Raw genomic sequence first — 6,000 nt, 5'->3', positions numbered from 1 at the left:
GACATCCATTATCTCAGTGAAAAGAAGAGTCAGAAAGTTCTGTGTTGCCTGTCAATGTATAAGAAATTATTTTTGTCAAGCTCAGTTTCTTAACATGTTTGTGTTTGTGCAAATAAACTATGACTGTGACAAATATTGTATGTTGATTTTGAGAATATGCATAGAATATGTAAAGTCCAAGTGCTTGTTGCTTAAGTCTTCAGCAATCAAGGTCAACCTACAGATGGAATGCAACCTGTTTAAAGACTTTAAAGCCTGGTAGAGGGAGAACTGTCCTTCTACGTGCATCCTCTCACACTTCTTGTTCCCTTTCCTGCCCCCCTAGCACAACAGCCATTGCACAACCTCTTTTCAAGCCAAAGGAAAAAAACTTGGAATCTGGATCAATAACTTAAATCTTGTCTTTGTAATTGCTCAGTGCCCGACATTACTACCATTCAATTTCTAAGTTCTTCAGCGTAATCTTCATCTTTACCTGAATAGAACACTTTTCACTCAATGTTTGGCTTGTGCTATTCTCTGAGTCTTTTTGCCTGAGTTGGTCTGCATCTTTAATGGAAAAGATCTGACTTAACAGGGATCTGTTCAGTTATCTCGACGGAGTATTATCCATTGAGATGTGGCTCTCTTGCCCAGGCCCGTGACTTCCAGGCTCCTCAGGTAAATATACAAGTTTAATGACGGACGGGGAGATTAGCTACTTACGCTGGATCGCAATTTCGCTGTGCGCCAAGAAATTAGCTGGTCCCGTCTGTTTTTTTCTGAACGGCTTATTATATGATCCAATGCAGACACACTTTATGAGTGTTGGAGCACGGTGTATAGAGAGAGCAGTATTGATTGTGCTCATTGTGAATTATGTGAATAGATAAAAGTGTGAACGTGCATATATATTAGCCAATTATGAGCCCGGGTGCTAATGTAAAAAAATCTGCTGAATAAATATGAAATATGCTTCTATCAGCATCCAACTTGTGTCTCCTCGACACCAGTCATTTGAGATGATAATTGGGTTGGCGTGTTTGCCTTTTTTTCTGATGAGACGAGATATTGCAGTCGCTCTCCACTGGCTGGATTTAAATGTGTATTGATCAGTCAGAGTCTCTGGAGCTCAAATCAAAACAGCAGTGCAGCCTCCCCACAGTTACATATAGTAATGGATGTTTTCCCCACACCATATTATCATGAAATTCCACAACCCACAACGAAAAAACCATGCTGCGTCGTCAGCTAATACTGCACATTTGTTCGCATTTGTTTTAGCTTCCTTTGTCCTTTATTAGCGCGCTAATGTTGGGATTTAAATGAAGTATTGATCAGTTGGGGAGAATAGAGAGAGAGGGAGCGATTGTGAGGCAAAGACAGCAAGACCAGGGTTATCGTGTGGATCGCACACAGAAAGCGAGCGCTAACGGATGAGACACGTTTTTAGTCTTTCTGCTAAATATCCTTTTGCGTAATCTTTTATCATAATTTAAGAAGAAGCACCAGGTTGTTTAATTTTGACTTGAGGAAAGCTTTGACGCGTTTATCCGGAAAGAGACCGAAAGCATCTCCATTTTTAGAATAATGCATGAGTGGTACTAATTCCATGGAATACTTGCTTAGCTTTTTGCAGCAAATGACGAGATCGGGTTTGTTATCGTTCTATTTGATTTGATTTTCGAGGATTTTGTCGGGCCGTCATTTTGTCGACGATGCTGCAGCCTCGGACACAACGGGCAAGGGATTCCCGCGAAGCCGAATCAAGGTCTGGTTGGCGTTCTCTCGATGCCACCCTTAGCATCTTCTCTCCATGTCCTTACTCTCTCTCTTTCTCTCTCTCTCGCATGATCTTTACCGTGTTCTCTCCTCCTTCCATCCCATCCTCTTGTGTGATAGAATAACGCATTGATGTTTTAATTAGTAGCCTGTTTGTTGTTGGTGTCACGCCTGCTGCATGGACATTTGGATGCCAAATGGCTCAACAATGATGAAATATACACACATTTTTAAATTTATTTAATATTATTGTGTTAAAAATATTGAGATACAAAAATAATATATTCAGCCAGATTTGAAATTATTGCTATCAAGTAAAGTATTTTTAATGAGAACTTTTGTATCAAAGTTAAAGCTGATTTTTACATCAAATGCACACAAATTAATGGTTTCATTTAAAGCCCAAACAACATGAAACAAGCAACTACAGTTCTTCATATTTTGGAATTTCTAAACCTATAACTACCTAATGAATAATTGGGATATAAATGGCTATTATCAATCTCGCAGAAGTGTCTGAACATCCCGTCTAGACCAATAAAACCGGCTTGGTGGATTAATTTTCCTCTGCCCTGCCTTCTTTTGTCTTTCAATAGTTGGACAACCAATACAAGATTTCCAAAGGAGCATGAGTGTATGCAGCTTCTCCAACAGAAACCATCAAAGGCAGGGCACCTAGTCCAGAAAATCTGCAGGTATGTTCAATGCCTTCTCTAAGGCCCCTAAACTATTACATTTCATATCCCCTTCTAGATCACTGTGTAATGTGATTAGAAATGTGACATGATTCAATCTTGGTAGTGACAAATGCATGTTAGAAACACAATTTCATTATATTTGGTCTAACACAATTCCTTAAAAAATCAGGTTCAAATGGATGATCAAAAATGAGTGTTTCTTAAACAGAGTAAATAATATATTGTTTAATAACTGCACTACAGTTCCTTGATCTTCAAGCTTTTGTATTAAACTTTTTCCTACCTCACTCGTCACATGCCATGGAAAAAATAGTGTGTAGAGTCATTGTTTGGTTTCTTGAAATCTGTACATATATGAATTAAATACATTTATGAAATAATTAAATTGCAAGTGGGCTATTAAATTGAACTTTATTTAGCAAGCTAAAGCTTTTGGGAATGTGTTTTATCATGCCAACTTTACAAAATTCCCTGGACAAAGATACAAAAATAAATAATGGTCATAACATAGCTGAAGACATTTTATCATTTTCATTCTCAATAGGCAATGGAAAAAGAGAAATCTCAGAAGATTGGATTTTTGATAAGTTTGTGCCTAAAATAATGAAGAAGGTATGAAAGAAAAATAAGCTTTTTTTTTCCGTTTAAGTTCCTTTGTTGGTTTGGGTTTTCTAAACAAGACTGTATGACATTTTCAATATATGCCATAATGTAACAGCTCCGACTGAAATATTGCATGGTAGTGAATAGGTCTAGAAATATCTATTGTTTTGTAATTCAGAAGTAGTGTCTTGATACACTTCATAAGCCATTACCAATATTATCCAATCAGACATCACCAGGAATGATACATGCTATTGTTTTGTTTTGTTTTCTAAAATTGGGAACAAAACAGTTTGCATCTGGACGATTGAGGTTCCTTAAGTGGATTCAGGGGGCTAGCTATATCAGTGTTCATTATAAATCTGTTCTTCTCAAATTTAGCTAACCCATTGCCAACACAAAAAGCTAATTCCTTAAAGTGAACAGCTGTTTTCATAATGTCGCCTCTGCATGCTACATTTAGACACTGCCGGATAGAAAAACGGGTGCAGCAGATGTAATTAACTGCTGGTATGTGACCGTTAATGTCGGACATTTTGGATGAATTCTAAAGAAAACAGTTTTGGGAGCAGAATCAAACTGACATCAATATCGGATAAGAACACCTCTAGTATTCTGATAGACTAGTTGTTCCTGATGAAAATGCCGCCAAAGTATCATTTCAGACCAATAGTCTACTTTAACCAGTGACGTGTAGTGAAGTTTGTGTCTGGTGAAGCATAGTCAAATTAACAGATAAATTCATAATTTGACCAGAAGAGCATGAATGCATTATGAAAACTATAGTGTTGAAAAAAAGTTGTGTTTTCTTACTTTAAAGGTGGTGTCTGCAACTTGAAATGTTGCTACTCTCTACCGCCGTCTCCTGGTTTAAAATCGTGATTGCAGCCACATTCAGCTTATTCCTTAAGTACTAATAAACGTGTTGTTTTTGTTTACCTTTTTGGTGGTTTGGGGTTGGTGTTTGAACTGGATTTGAAAAAGACATTTTCTGATTCTTACCTTTGTCAAGCTACACTATCAATAACAAACATGAACGGGCAAAAAAAAAACGTCTCCACACGTCCCCCCATTCCCTTTTTCATCAGGCTCCTTAAACTCAGTTGGGCATTGTTAACACATACTGAATAGAGAAAATAGTCTACTTTCAACTTTTTAACTCAAACGACGCACCCCATATCTAACTTAAATGTGCTGTACTGTGAATAAAAGCATCAATAGATAGGTAATCCTCCTATCTTTAAAAAAATCCATGCTATATAAAAAATTAATGGATGGCTAAACTTGCTGATACTATTCTGTTGTTTGGCGCTGAAGTGTGCCAAATCAGAAACACTCAGCAATGTAATACGTTACTTACTAATTGTATCACAAATATACATAATATAGTGCAAAAATGCAGTGATTTTTAAAAACAAAAGTCCCAAACTGTGATGTTAAATGACAAAGAATCTAACACTGAATAAATATAACCATTTGATCTATTTTTTAATGTTGTACTTCCAGAATGACAGGTGAGGCACACCCTCACTTGTCTCCCCTGACTGCATGTCACTGAATTCAACAAGATATTCTAAAGCGCTTTACCGGATATGGAGTGATCACTCCAACCACATACGCAATTGCCTATTACCCAAGTGGCCCCCTTCGGCCTCGGCGCTGCGGACGCACTTATGAGAATTACGTCACATGAAACAGGTCTATGTAGTTCATAATGATGTATGGAATTACTAATACAGAACACAACAACACATATCTTAAATATTTATTAATGTAGCAGTTTGTGTAAGTTGTTTTTCAAATGTGGTTGAACGTAATAAATCTACATAAAAAAATAATATTCAGCCCCATCTGCCTGCCACATTTTACCCACATTTCCTTCTTAGAATTTCTTTGTCTCATTCTTCACTTCAGTTATAGCCGCAGCACAGAAAAATAAGTCGAACAATACAATTGACCCACCCATTGAGATAAATTCAAATGATGGACTTTATTGTCGTAATTTAAACTCGTAACAGTTTATTGGTGGATACCGCTACATATTGTTAGCCTAAATTACAGTACTTCTCCTCCCTGTTTGGCCTCTTCTCAAGGTTTCTTAATGTCTTCATGCTGAGGTTTTTGAGTTTGTCCTTGCCCTCGTGTAGATATCAGGGGATGGTGTATTAATAATCTGTAGAACCCTTTGAGATTTCTTGTGATCAAGGGCTATACATATAAACACGATTTGACTTCCATGCTTAATCACATACTGCCATGGTGGTCAGGGTACCAGTTCCTGTGGTGTGTCTTAGGCAAGTACAACTTGGTGGCACTTATTCCTTGCCAGGCCGATTTTTTGGGTGGAGGTTTGTTCCTCCACATGAAACAGATAGTACTCATTTCCTTGGTAAACAGTAACATTAGACACATCCTGATCTGACTCTGATACAGGACCGTCGTCATCTGGTTGCTGTTGTTTTTCAGTGTAAAGTGTTATCTCGCTCTTGAGAGATAAGACCAGACCTCCTCAATGACGGGAAGCGGCGTATAACAATGATGAAACTTGGAAAAAACTCCTTTGTTCTAAACCTATGAGTATCACATTGTGCATCACTTTTGGCTTTCATATTGTTGTTGAAAAACAAACTTTTCTGCGATGATGTTATGTCCTTTTCTTTTGGGACGTATTAAGGGCCCAAAGGCTCTTTGTCCCGTAAAGGACTTTGCATTTCGTATATTTTTGAATCCAGGGTTGAGTAGGGTTACTTTAACTTTATTACTTTCAATTATGTTTGGATTACTCCAATACCAAATATGCTAATAAAAGACAAAATAAACTAAATAGGAATAAAATTATGACTCACAACACGTGGTAAGCCTTCTCTCTTGGCTTTGATCTCCGGCAAAACTAACATAAAATGGGACAGAAACGAAATGAAAATAAATCCAAACAGCT

At 37.4% G+C, this 6,000-nt stretch overlaps 1 long non-coding RNA gene across 3 annotated transcripts in view; it reads left to right on the top strand.

The window, feature by feature from the left end:
- The first annotated feature begins 1,379 nt into the window (after positions 1-1,379).
- The window catches only part of LOC148367508 (uncharacterized), a 72,714-nt gene continuing 68,093 nt past the window's right edge, over positions 1,380-6,000 (top strand). For all 3 annotated transcript variants that reach the window (XR_015850204.1, XR_015850203.1, XR_015850202.1), the window contains exons 1-2: positions 1,380-1,750; positions 2,358-2,456. This is a non-coding gene — a long non-coding RNA (uncharacterized LOC148367508). The remainder of the gene's footprint in view (positions 1,751-2,357; positions 2,457-6,000) is intronic.

The sequence above is a fragment of the Urocampus carinirostris genome, chromosome 4 (assembly GCF_059441175.1).
Source record: "Urocampus carinirostris isolate Australia breed hairy pipefish chromosome 4, RoL_Ucar_1.0, whole genome shotgun sequence".
NCBI classification, from domain to species: Eukaryota; Metazoa; Chordata; class Actinopteri; order Syngnathiformes; family Syngnathidae; genus Urocampus; species Urocampus carinirostris.
The sequence above is the reverse complement of the archived record's forward strand: the minus strand, read 5'-3'. Positions and strand labels throughout refer to the sequence as shown.